The sequence below is a fragment of the Hyaena hyaena genome, unplaced genomic scaffold, assembly GCF_003009895.1.
Source record: "Hyaena hyaena isolate Hyena2069 unplaced genomic scaffold, ASM300989v1 scaffold_326, whole genome shotgun sequence".
Lineage (NCBI taxonomy): Eukaryota > Metazoa > Chordata > Mammalia > Carnivora > Hyaenidae > Hyaena > Hyaena hyaena.
Genome location: NW_024080959.1, coordinates 820488 through 835134, shown reverse-complemented (window position 1 = coordinate 835134; position 14647 = coordinate 820488).

Below are 14647 nucleotides of genomic sequence, written 5' to 3'. Positions count from 1 at the left end.
CACTGAGAAACACAGTCACCCCTGCTATAGATGAATGTCTACAGATGAATGTCTCCTGGTCCAAGCTTGAGGACGGTTTGGTGACTTTCCATTTGTAAACAGATTTTTTGTGCTTGACTTGAGAAATCATACACACACACACACACACACACACAACGCACACACACACACTTAAAATAAAAGCAAACTTTGGCCAATTCTATTTCATAAAATAATCCTCAAGTCAACAAACTAGAAGGGAAAATAGGGTGGTTTTTTTTTCTAGTTTTCTGTCATGATACTCCATAAGAGTTATCCTGGTTTTCTGTAAAGCTCCATGATTAAGGTTTTCTCTATTCATTACAAAGCATATAATTGTAGTATTCATGAAAATGACAATAATTAACAATGCTATTCAAACACAATGCCAACAATTAGCTTAACACAAATCATGATTTCAAACAAACTGAACTAAGAATCCAAGGTGGAAAGACAAAAAAAAATAACCTACTAAAAAATAATATACTTGGCCTTAAGAAATTATCAAACTAATACAGAGTCATTCTAAATTGAGTAACCTTGAAACGATCATTATTATTTATGCACAATTATGGTGCTTTCTGAACATACACAGTATGACTTAATTATTACTTCTGGACTTCATAGCTTGAAGAGAATTTCTATGAATATTTGCATTTGTTCTGATCCTCACACACATGGGGAGAAGTAGATCAACTAATATCTCTACATACGGATGGGGAGAAACAATTTCTCAAGACCAAATAAGTGGAGTAATTGTGTTTGATGGTTTGTTTACTCTGAGATTTGCTCAGTGTCAATCATTCCATCTTCCTTAATTTTTCTATTCAATATGGGAATATTTCTCTTCTGTATGAAGATAGGCTCTGCCTGTTACGTCTGTTGCATTGTCTCATTGTTTATGCTTCCATTATTGAATGCCCATTTCCTATTTATGTCTTAATTTCCTCATCTGCCAAACGCAGATAATAATAGTGCTTACCTCAAAGACTATGAAAAGAAGGCATAACTTAAAACACATGAAGCACTGTACACTGGAATACTGTAAGTAATTTCCACATTTGCTTCATGTGCATGCACACCGGGCATGCACAAGACATACACACACATTCCTTCCTCACCTCGATTAGCTGTGGTACTACTATGGCTCGGGAGAGCCAAGATTCGGTTTATCCACAAAGGTAGAATAGGACCTACAACATCACTTCTCAAAGTTTTTGTCTCAGAAAGCTTTTACTCTTTTTTTTTTTTTTTTTTTTTTTTTTTTTACAGTTTTAAAAGCTATTGAAATTCCCCAGATATCTTTTGATTTGGGGGGATGATATCTACCAACATTATATATAGATATTAGAAATTAAAACAGATACTTTTAAAATATTTATTTAGATTTATTGAAAAATAACAATAACACATCTATAGTTAACGTAGACAAAAATACAACTGTGGTTTTTGAAACAAAAGAGTTTTGTGAGAAAATCTGGCTGAGGCTTTCTGAAATCTATTCTCTGTCTTCATCAGGGAGGAGGGTCAGGCCTTGCCTTGGGTGTGATACTTTTATTTAAAAATTTTTTTTTACTGTTTATTTATTTTTGAGAGAGATAGATACAGAGCATAAGTGGGGGAGGGACAGAGAGAGAGAGGGAGACATTGAATCCAAAGCTGGTTCCAGGCTCTGAGCTCTTAGCACAGAGCCTGACATGGGACTTGAACCCACAAACCATGAGATCATGACCTGAGCTGAAGGTGGATGCTTAACTGACTGAGCCACCCAGGCGCCCCAGTTGTGATACTTATAAACATGCAAAGAAAGGGATATCCCACAAATTCGTCTATGTGATTGGGCACACACCACACAACTATATAGATAAAGCAGATGGAACTTATAAATGGGATTTTATGATTTATTCACTCTACCAGTAAATCACAGGGAAGACTTCCTTTGACATGCTTTTGCTTTAATATCCTTTAACTGAATTTTAGATTATAATGGTGGTTATAAATGTAAAATTACTGAGAAATGGTGCTTTTGTGAATCAATGACACTAGGAATATGACAAGAATATTGAAATGGAAAATATTTTACTGTAGTAACTTATATTTCAAAGAAACTGAGATAGATATTGGTCTTCTCATGACATAATAATAATGGCTTATATTTACTTACTACATGCCAAATGCTGTTTTAAATACTTTTAATGTTTTAACCTATTTTAATCCTCATAACATTATGAGGATTATGAGTAACTATTATTACTGGTTCAATAACCTTGAAGAATTTCTTTAATCCTTCTGTGGATAATAAGAGTTCCCTACTTCACAGTATAACAAACGTAAAGAGTCTAGCAGATGTTCTAGCACAGAATAGATGTTTAACAAATGGTAATTATTATTATTTCCTGTTCCTTCCCTATTTTTCAGTATAGAGCTGTCCAAGCAAGCATTAAGCTCTCATGAAAGCAGTGCTTCGATACACTCACAGGGAAAGGGAATAGAAAGAAGAGAAAATAATGCACAGATTTTTTTCCAACCTTTTTTTTTTCTGCTTAGCTCTTGATTTCTTTTGGGTCCATGTTCCTAGCATTGTGTTAATTTTCCTAACTCTTGGTGTAAACATATCTTGACATCTGTGTTGCACAATCACAAGTACTAAAAAAAAAAAAAAATCCCTGCATTTATTTCATTTATAGAGACCAACTATTCCTTTGAGAATATAATTGCTAACATTTGGAATAATTCTTGAGAATTTCCACAAAACTGCTTGTATTTAAAATATTTTTCAAAAACATATGTGCATGTTTGCTTAAGCATATGCTGTATTTTTCTTTATCAAAAGCTGTTGATTAATATTTACATAAATATGCAAAAGATCACTCATTTTTCTGTGCTGCAGATATGCCTGGAAAAGATCATTTTGTTTTCCTTGGAGCATGTTAACTATTGGCAGAAAGATAGAAAAATCTGTTTGACTTTAGTGGATTTAGGTGCCTCTAATGGTGAGCAGTACGCATCACTCTATGACTTAATTTAGAGTGAGTTTATGTTGTCCATATCCCCAAATCCCCAAATAGTTGGATATTTTGAGTTTTTTGAAAGGCTAAAATTTGCATGCAGTTTTATTATCCATGCAGAAATTACATATTAGGAAATAGATTGATAGAGTGAAATGAAGGATTTGGTTTGATTTTTAAGACCTGGTGTCTGATATTTTTCAAGTTCAGACCTCACAATCAATTTCACTGATGTTAAAGCCCTCCTCTTTTCTGTGAGGGCTCTGGCTATAGTGCCGTGTGGAGCACATCGTCACCATCTGACTCTAAGTTTTAGTTCACTGGTCCCATCTCTTATGAAGTTAAATATACACGACATTGCCAAACATTCAACGGTCTCAGTTGGGCACCTGTTTGAGTCTCCAGCATTTGCTCCAGCAAATGCTCCCTGTACTGTAGTCAAACATTACCACTCACTTTTTCTTTTCTTTCTTTTTTTTTAACAAATAGTTTATTGTCAAATTAGTTTCCACATAACAGTGCTCATCCCCACAAGTGTCCTCCTCCATGCCCCTCCCCCCCTCCCCCCCACATCCATCAGTCCTCAGTTTTTGTCAGCATTCAAGAGTCTCTCATGGTTTGCCTCTCTCCCTTTCCCCCACCATTTCCGCCCTTCTTCTCCCCCTTGTTCCTCCGTCAAGTTCCTCCTAATCCTCCTATACATGCAAACATATGATATTTGTCCTTCTCTGCCTGACTTATTTCGCTCAGCATAACACCCTCAAGGTCCATCCATGTTGCTACACATGGCCAGATTTCATTGTTTCTCATTGCCATGTAGTATTCCATGGTATAGATAAACCACATCTTCTTGATCCATTCGTCCGTTGATGGACACTTAGGCTCTTTCCATGTTTTAGCTATTGTGGAGAGTGCTGCTATGAACATTGGGGTACATGTGCTCCTATGCCTCAGCATTTCTGTATCCCTTGGGTAAATTCCTAGCAGTGCTATTGCTGGGTCCTAGGGGAGTTCTATTGTTAGTTTCCTGAGGAATCTCCACACTGTTTTCCAGAGGGGCTGTACCAGTTTACATTCCCACCAACAGTGTAGGAGGGTGCCCGTTTCTCCACATCCTCGCCAGCATCTAGAGTTCTCTGATTTGCTCATTTTAGCCACTCTGACTGGCGTGAGGTGGTATCTCAGTGTACCACTCACTTTTTCTCACTCATATAGTGGGTTTTATGTCTCTGTGCCTTTGCATTTTCTGATTCCCATCAAGGTTATAACCATTGTGCTGGCTATCTCAAATGACATACATTCTTTAAAGCTTTTACTTATTCCCCTCCCCTGATGTAATTACTCCTTTCTTTAAACTACCAAGTCTATTTTGACACAATGTTCTCATGACACTTCTTATATTTTGCATTATTATGTAATTATTTACTCATTTGATTTCTCCTACTAAATTTCAAATCCTTCCAGAATATGAGCCATGTGTCTTCTCGTCTTTACATTAGCTAGAGGGGGCAGTGTAAAATTGTGCTTATTACACAACACAAAAAAGATTTGCCTAATTTTTGTCCAATAAATGATCCTCGTCCTGGCAAAGCCAATTCTCGGGCAATTCCCTAGGTAATTCATATTCATTAGATTCAGGTAGAGGACCAAGAATCTATACTTTTGAAGTTTTCCAAATGGTTTTGATGATTAACTGAATTTGAGAAATGTTGGTTCAGTTGGTTAAAAATTTATATGTGGGTCTCCTGATTACTACTGGAAAAGGAATATTTCTCAGAAATGCTAGATTCTTTTTGTTGTTGTTGTTTTATTTAAATAGAAAGACTAGGTTCTTAATGTGTTTGTTTATGGAGGAAAGCTTATTAATCAAGTTCTGCATAAGTAAATGGGATGTTATAACTTATTAACATCTTCACTACGAAGTTCTCTAAAACAAACGGTCTTTGTTTTGTTTTGTTTTTTGTAGTGTTTATGAGATGACATTTTGCCAGCATGGCATTTGACTAATTGTTGTCAAGATGTGGGTCGTGAAGGACAAAATGAGAGGAGGAATATTGGGGCTTGGGGGAAATGAGGATCAGCTACATCAGGGGGTGTGTGAAGACTGTTTCTCTAGAATCACACTTGCCCTGTGGAGCAGTGCACACCCTGGAGTGAACTCTGGTTTGGCAGAAAGGCCCATGGCCCTAGATCTTTCACTGACCCCCACATGGCAGTTTAAAGCTGCTGGCGAGTGCTTTGCAGGGAGGGTCCATGATGTCCTGCTCTCGAAGTGATTACTGCAGGCTTTTCTCTGGATGCTGCAGCCTGCACCGAGAAGGTGCTGGAAGCTGTACCTGCTGAGCGTAGTGCTGGCCCTGGCTCCCTTGGCTAAATGAATGAAGAAGAGGAATTTACTTCTTTCATGTACAAGTAAAAGTGTCCAATAATTTAGGGCAACAATGAGAATTTCCTTTATAGACACAGATTGCAAAAGAAAGCTCTAGGATTAATGAGTATAAATGGTCTCCTAGCAGTAAATTTTCTGAGTATAACTTGTGTAATGTGTTTGGACACAAATCTGTTGGAGGAAAAGAGACCATTTTAATTTAATTGGCCCTCCTGGCAAGGATACTGCTAATGAAGCAGATGCCTTTTCCTCAGCTTTCCTGAATGCTTTGATAACAAGCAAAATTTCTTTTCTTTCATCAGAAATAGGGCAGTTAATACATGTCCAGGAATTGTCTTGCTCAATGTTTTAGTGATTATTTTTGTTAGTAGGCTTTTTTGTCCATGTGAAAAAGAGGTTTCCATTGATGTGCTGTGTCCTAAGCAGTGTATGTCTCAATGTCTCATCCTTTTCAAAGACTCCTAAGGAGAGGTAAATGGTCTGCAACCCATATGAATGTCTCCCAATTTGAGCTTATATTTGGATATCTAACTCATGCCCTCAGTAGTGATAAACTGGTGTGGGGTAGGGGAAAGGACAGGAGATTTAGAGCATGGTGGAACCGGACTCATATTCTGAATGATTTTCGGCAAGGCATTCCAACTTTCTGGGACATAATACATGAAGACAGTACTCAATTATTGGGGCTGTTTTGGGAATCCAACCCCATAACATTTGCAAAAATGTCTGACATGTTTTGTGCCAAATGATGAATGATAGTCCCTGCACTAAGGAACTTGCAGACATGAGGGAAGATTGAGATAGAACAAATTCCCACATGGGTGCAGAGAAGGCATCTATATGCTCAGAGTTATCAAGAATGGTAACAGCAAGCTCACTTGACATGAGCAGAAAACAATTCTAGAGCATCCAGTGTTCAGTAAAAGAAAGGTATAGTGCTTTAACCTAGCTAAGAACTCAAAGCAGATAATTATAACTCAAATGAAACATTTGCAGTACTTAAAATACATTGAAGGTAAAATAAAAATAATAGTGTACAATTCTTAGATTAGAATGTTATTCACTACATAGAGAAAAAAAATTAATGCTTTAGAGATGAGTTTTAGCTTTGCAACAGCTTCCAGATACTAAAGCACTTCTGTTTTTACATATGAACAAAGCGTTTATCATGCTTGTTTTGCAATTTTTTGATTAATTATTTGCTTCTGGGTCACTTTCAAAACAGCTTTGTCTGGTGACACCTCAGGTTTTATAAGGGTATTGTGAATAGAGTGCTACCAGTTCAGAAATTCAGGACTGGAATAAACACAATTGGTCAATTAACAAGATGGGAGGGCTAGGATTAGGGTGTGGAGAATGAGGCAGGGTCACAGGGCACCGTCAGACCGTTTCCATATTAAGCAGAAAAATGGCCCCCAAGTTGTGTCCAAGACCCAATTCCTGGAACGTGTGAACATGTTACCTCACACAGCAAGAGGGACTTTGCAAATGTGATTAGGTAAAGGGCCTTGATATGGGGAGGTTTTATTGGGTTATCTGGGTGGGTCCAAAGTAATCATAAGGGTCTTAAAAGTGGAAGAGGGAGACAGGTCATAATAATGTGTTGTGAGAAGGTCTCCATGCACCCTTGCTGGCTTTGAAAATAGAGGAAAGGGACCATATATGAAGGAAAGCAGGCAGCCTCTAGAAGCTAGAAAAGCAGAGACATTGATTATCCTCTAGAGCCTTCAGAAGGAACATGCTCTGCTGACATTTTTAGCCTAGTGAGATCGATGCCAGACTCTGGTCTACACAACTATAAGATAAAAAATTGGTGTTGTTTTAAGCAACTATGTTTCAGATAATATCTAAAGAAGCCATAGAAAACAAAGTTATGGATTTTATTTAAACTTTTGAGATTTTGTTCATCATGGAAATTTACATCAATTTTGATTTTTAATGTTATTTATCTTTATAACTAAGGGTCCCACACCCATGGTGAGTGCGTCACTTTCCTCCTCTGAGTCTTGTTCCCTCACTGGGATGTACCATTGCTGCGTCACAGGTCATGTTGGTGCTGGCCTCATGGAGAGATATAATCAAAAATTTGCACACGTGTCTCTTTTCATTTTGTCCAACCTGAAGACTGTCTTAGACTCTTATTTGAGACTACAATGAGGGTTTTTTTAAAAAATTGTTTTTGAGACAGAGACAGAACACGAGTGGGGGAGGGGTAGAGAGAGAGGGAGACACAGAATCTGAAACAGGCTCCAGGCTCTGAGTTATCAGCACAGAGCCCGATGCAGGGCTCGAACCCACGAACTGTGAGATCATGACCTGAGCTGAAGTCAGACCCTCAACTGACTGAGCCACCCAGGCGCCCCTACCATGAGGGTTTAACTTTGACTCTGACAAACTATCATGGATGAATATTAGCAGCAACATGACAAAGAGTACATATTGAAGAACTGTCCTGTGGCATGCCTTTATTCTTGGAAATCTTAAAACTGAATAATCTGGGCGTGTTTCTGACATTGAATTTTACAGCTCTATTCTGTCACCTGTACGAAGGGCTTTTTAAAGTCAATTTCAATGATTTACTTATTCTATATAGGAATAGTATCTTCTATTCTTGGGTGATCCTATGATTAAATTCTAGACTTGTGTCGTAAGCTGTCATCCGACAACTAGAGAAAGATCAAACTCAAGGTTGATTTGTTTGTTTGTTTTAAATCTGTTACCATAAGAGTACCACAGTCCAACACAGAAAACTAACCTGCATGGAGAACAGCAATAAAGTAACAGTATAACAACAATAGGAATGATAATAGTACCACTTAAAGAGTAAGTATTGAATTTTCACATAATTCACAACAACTCCGCAAGGCATATTCCCTTATCCCTTTTTGCCAGGCGAGGAAACTAAGACTCAGAGAGATATTAATAAATCAGAGCAGCTAACACTTAAATAGGACTTACTGTATGCGAAGCAATCTTCTACAGGCTTTACATACAATGACTCATTTAACTGACCATAACCCTAAGAGGCACTATCCCATTTTACAGAAGAGGAAATGGAGGTAGAAAAGGTCAAGCAACTTGCCTAAGGTCAGATGTCTATTAAATGGAGAAGATAATTTACTTGCTTCAAGTCATGCTGGTGGTAAGGAAATTGAGGCACAGGAATTCAAATTCGGATTCATTTGATTTAAAAATGCTGTACTCTTTTTACTGTGTGAGTTGCCCACTAGAACCTTAGACCTAGCTGATCTAACTGACCTTCTAGCCTTGGTCACACTCTTCTTCTCTGCCATGAAGTCCCAGGCACAGCTGGTGCCAGCTCCCTGCATTTCCAGACTTGCTGCACCGCTGCCCAGGGCTCACAGGATGGATGTGAACACCACACCCTGCTGGTGCCCTCTACCTAGGCTCCCTTGTTTGCCTCTAATCCCAGCAGGGTATGTGGCAAAGGGGTAAACTGCTTTTCTCAGAGAGGATTTACGGTCCTGACAGCATGGCTTAGGCCAATCTTTATTGCCCTAGTGCCATGGGAAAAGTATTATCTGACTAGGGCGGGTAGTTGATAATGCTGTTACATCAATAGAACCTATCATAGTGTTAAAGTACAGTCAGTAGGGTTTGTTTTACTGAGCAACACTTAGAGCTTTAAAGGGGCACTTTAAAGTGAAGGTTATTTTATTTATTTTATTTAAAGGCTTATTTTTATTTTTGTGAGGGAGAACTCAAGCCAGGGAGGAGCAGAGAGAGAGGGGAACAGAAGATCTAAAGCAGGCTCTGTGCTGACCACAGTGAGCCCCATGTGGGGTTCGAACTCATCAACGGTGAAATCATGACCTGAGCCAAAGTCAGGTGCTCAACCCATTGAGCCACCCTGGTTCTCCCAAAATGAAGGTCATTTGAAAACTTCTGGTCTGAAGATATCTTCTACAGGTTGCATTCAAATATGAAAAGTGTTTTGAATCTTAAAAAATAACTGATTAAATTCAGGTACTGTAGGGGGCCCTGACTGGCTCAGTCTGTTAAGCATCAGGTCATGATCTCACAGTTCCTGGGTTCAAACCCCTCATGGGGCTCTGTGCTGACAGTGTGAGCCCAGAGATTCTCTGTCTCCCTGTCTCTCTGCCCCTCCCACTCTTTCTCTCAAAAATTAATAAATAAGCATTTAAGTTTAGGTACATTATTTCATGAGGCATTTTAAATCTTTCTATTTCTAGTTGGTGGTAAACTTAAGTTTATTTTGAACGGTGCATTGTAGGCTTAAAACTCTTGTCAATTTATATAATAAATTAATATAAAGCTAACCATGACCTTTTCTCTGAGGTCAAACTCAATACCATATATCCTAGGTTGCATACTTTATTTATGTATCGAAAATTCACTCATTTGGATGGTTCTGTTTTTATACATTTAATGTTTATTAATGAAGGTTGGAAAGTATCAATTTTATGGCTGAAAACCACCATAATGCAAAGACTGAAGAAAACTCTTGAGCAGGAGTCCAAAGACCTGGTTTTCATCTTGCCCATCACTAGCTGTGAAATTGAACTTCTCTGAGTCTCAGTGTCTTCTTCTTCTTCTTCTTTTTTTTAGGTGGGTTTTTTTTTATTTATTTTTGAGAGACAGACAGAGTGAATGGGGGAATGGGCAGAGACAGAGAGGGTGACACAGAATCCGAAGCAGACTCCAGGCTCTGAGCTGTCAGCCCACGAGCCGTGAGATCATGACCTGAGCTGAAGTCGGAAGTCTAACTGACTGAGCCACCCAGGTGCCCCTCAATTTCTTCTTTAAAATAATTTTGGAACAATTATTGCATGTCTTGCAATTGGATATGAACTTCATCTGAAGGCAATTAGGAGACAGATGAAGCTTTATTCAGTTGATAAGATACATCCTTCCTACTTTACAAGATAGAGTGAGGAATAAAATGAGATTATGTAAATATAATTTGAAGACAAATAGTAAAGTGTATTCTACATAATTTAAACTGTTGATATTCATTTTCAAGGCAATTGTTTTCTAGGGACAAAACACACTAGCTTCTTATTCATATTTAGTTGTCTCTTAATATGTATCGGGTAGTGTGCTTTTTCATTTTTGATATATATTGAACAAGTTACCATGAAATGAAAAGCATCTGACATCAGAAGAAAGTTTGATGTTTTGAGAAGCATTCTGAACTGACCTTCAGGCCCCGGCTTTGCCTCCATGCTTTACAACATCTAGTGGCCGCATTCTAGCCTCTCATTGTTAAGAAGTCACTTTACCACTCAAGGTTTTAGTTTTCTCATAAGTGAAAGACATGGAGATTGTATAAAATAATGTCTAAAGTCTGTTCTAGATCTGTTCAGTCTTTTCTACTGCCTTAGATTTTAAGTTTGAATGGCAGTTTTGGTTATCAAATAGCTATTAAATGCATTATTATCTCTAGAATTTTAATTTAAAATATAAAAAGATTAACTTGAACTAATACATTAGAGTGCACTGTTTCATAAGACTCATTCACAGAATTAAAAATTTTTTTTTAATGTTTTATTTATTTCTAGGAGAGAGAGAGAGAGAAACAGCGTGAGCAGGGGAGGGTCAGAGAGAGAGGGAGTCACAGACTCTGAAACAGGCTCCAGGCTCTGAGCTGGCAGTTAGCATAGAGCGCGATGCGGGGCTCGAACCTTCGAACCGCGAGATCATGACCTAAGCCAAAGTCGGACGCTTTACCGACTAAGCCACCCAGGTGCCCCAACATTCACAGAATTTAAATCTGGCATTACTAGCCTTATTAGACTCTTATTTAGTATTATTATTTAAAAATAACTAGTACTTATTAAGTATTCCTTGAGGCAAGTCACTTTGATAAATACTTTTTGTACATTGTATTAGATAATCCTAAAAAGAATCCTAAGCAGTAAGTGTGACCATTACCTCTATTATATTTTATTTCATTTTCCATTAACTCTATTTTGGAAATGAGGACAATGAACAAGAAAAAAAGCTAAATAAATTGTCAAGGTCACACAATTGCTAAGAGTCATTTAGAGTTTGAATTGAGAGCTTTGCTTTACATTCTATTGTGCAGGAGAATAAATTCTAGTTTGAGGCATCCTGTGAATTAGCTAATGAAAGAGGCTTTCTTAGATTAAACAAATACAAACTCTCTATTTTAAGATATGAAAGACCATCTTTGAATTGGGGCGCCTGGGTGGCTTAGTCGGTTAAGCGTCCGACTTTCGCTTGGGTCATGATCTCGCCGTTCGTGGGTTCGAGCCCCGCGTCGGGCTCTGTGCTGACTGCCAGCTCAGAGCCTGGAGCCTGTTTCAGTCTGTGACTCCCTCTCTCTCTGACCCTCCCCTGCTCACGCTGTCTCTCTCTCTCTCCTAGAAATAAATAAAACATTAAAAAAAAAAATTTAAAAAAAAAAAAAAAAAAAGAAAGACCATCTTTGAACACCTGGATCTAAATTTCTCACCCAAAGGCTTGACTAAAGAAAGAATTTTAAAAATTCTGACTTTGAAGTAGAAATGATACTTTTTTTTGGCTATGGTAGTTTTAGATCTTCCATTTTAGCTTTGAAAAAAATTTACCTTAAATGACTAATTATAGTCAGATATTACAGTATGCAAAATAAAAATACTGTTACTTTATATGCCATACTCAACATAGGCAAGAAGAAAGAAGTTTTGCAGTGCAGTTAGTTAAAGTAGACTAGCCTAATGACGTTTTTCTTCCATGGTAAAATTAAAGACGAGGATAGAATGTTAAGTTAATTTTTCAGGTCTCCATGGAACCAAAATTAAGGCACAGAGTAGGTTTTTAATACTACTCAGTAGAGGGAGATGATATAATACCTATTATATTGCCATTTTTAGTTTTATATTTTTCATAATTTCATACAGTATTCTTTTTTTAATGTTTATTTATTTTTGAGAGAGAGAGAGACAAACAGTGTGAGTGGGGAGGGAGACACAGAATCTGAAGCAGGCTCCAGGCTCTGAGCTGTCAACACAGAGCCAGCCCAATGTGGAACTCAAACTCACAAACTGCGAGATCATGATCTGAGCTGAAGTCAGTTGCTTAACCAAATGAGCCACCCAGGCGCCCCTCCTGTAGTATTCTAATAGACAAAATCTTGGATAAGTAAATGTTTTGATACTTTAAAGGCTATGGCCATGATATGAACTTAGTTATTATGGCAAGTTAGTGTAACTTATTTTATTTGAGTGGAATAGAAATAATAAAGTATTTCATATGTACTTGTGGATACAGATCAAAGAGATTCTAAAATAATTTCACAGGGAAGTTAGGAAAAGATCCTCTTAATGTACAGCATGATGACTCCAGTTAATAATACTGTATTATATTACTTACAGTTACCAAGAGAGTAGATCTCAGTTCTTACCACCCCCCCCCCCCCACACACAGGGTAACTATCTGAGGTGATGGATGTGTTACTTACCCTTATTGTGGTAATCATTTTACAATATATACATATACTGAATATGTATACATATATGAACACATCAATTATATCTCAGTAAATCTAGAAAAAAGATGTCTCGAGAAAAATTGGTTGCATTCAGAAGTACACTGTTTTCTTTATTCTAGTGTGGTCTCTGGGAACATATGAGGGTTTTTAACACGTAATCTGGATTTATTGGCTTTTTCTTTGAGGATTACAAAAATAGATTAATTTTATCAATGTGTGTAACCAGTATATAAGTTTCAAGTTTCAATACACTTCAGGTTGTATTGAAATAGCAAAAGCAAATTATCACTTTACTATTTAATATCTTAAAAAAATTGACCACATTCATCTTATGTTATCATAAGGTATAGATTACAGGTATGGTGGCTGTGTGGTACATGGTGACTAGTGTGATTGCCCCTTCGCAATCTGGAAAATGGTAAAATGGTTGCCTTCAGTCAGAATTCTTTATCCTTGAAACCAATGATTAAATGTAATCAAATGGCAAGTCTTGGACTAATAGTAATATTTGTCTACCTTCATTTCATACAAATCTAAATTTCTTATGAAAATTGTAATTTTTCTTGAAATGAAGTAATATTGAAGTAGAAGTGCTATAATTCAGAGAGATAGAAAGACATGAGTATGCTCAACCAGAGGAAGAAAGAACAAAAAACTCTGAAACCATCCCTAAACAGGGGCTGGACAGTTTTTAAAATTTTGATGAAATGAAAACACCACAAAAAGATTCCTGATATGAAGTAGCTTTTTTTTTAGCCAGTTAAAGAATTGTTCTCATTTTTATTATTTTCTTGTTTAATTTAATAAGCAGATTTTTAACATAATGTCAAGATGAATAATTTAAATGTTTTCTTAAATGTCACTTAAATGTCACTTATTATAAGAAATATAAATGTCACTTAAGAAACTCTAAACCTAATTAACCCAATTGCAACCATTTAAGCATTTGGTTAATTGTTTCAAATACATTTAAAATGTCCTCAGTCATCCCTTCTTCTCTTTAGTAAAGGGCCCTGACACCTTCTTCAGCCCCAAAATGCTGCAAAACCTGTTAATGAACATCCTTCATTGTTGGTCAACAACTGACCTTGGTGCAGATTGCAGATTGTCTCTGAATAGGGGCCTGCGTTGACTTCTGGAATATCTAGAAAAATGTTGGTGAGAATATAGGGTGTGGATGGTACCTGTGAAGGATACTCAATGACAGGGGCTAACACATTTACCGTATCTCAGCTGGTACTCCAGCTTGAACATTTTATCGTTCTTGCATTTCTGTTTCTGTACAAAGTACTATGTAGAGCAGTGATTCTCAAATTGAGGTTTACAGGCCCCCAGAATTTCACTAAGATACTAAGACATTGTCAACATGATCTTTACCTTCCTGGGCTGATTCTACTTCAGCTTTGGGTTAACTTCCAGTGACATCCACAAAAGATCCAATCACCTTAGGCATATTATGATGTTTTTTTGTTTTAATGACAAGTTTTGAGTCACTGGAAGTTTTTATGTCATACAGCAGATAGGATTTTGTTAAAGCATGCTCATCAAATATAATTGTTCTGGAGGTGGTTTGTTGGTTGGTTGATTTTGGGTCTTTTATTTCAACAACCAGAAACTTTCTCTCACATCCTTCTCCCTCAAAAGCGCTTCTATTGTGTCAAAAACAAATTAATTCATTACTTTCCTCTTGAAAAGTTATTACTGTTTTTATGGTGCTCATTAACTTTTCATTGGGTTTATGCTTCTCATTCTGAT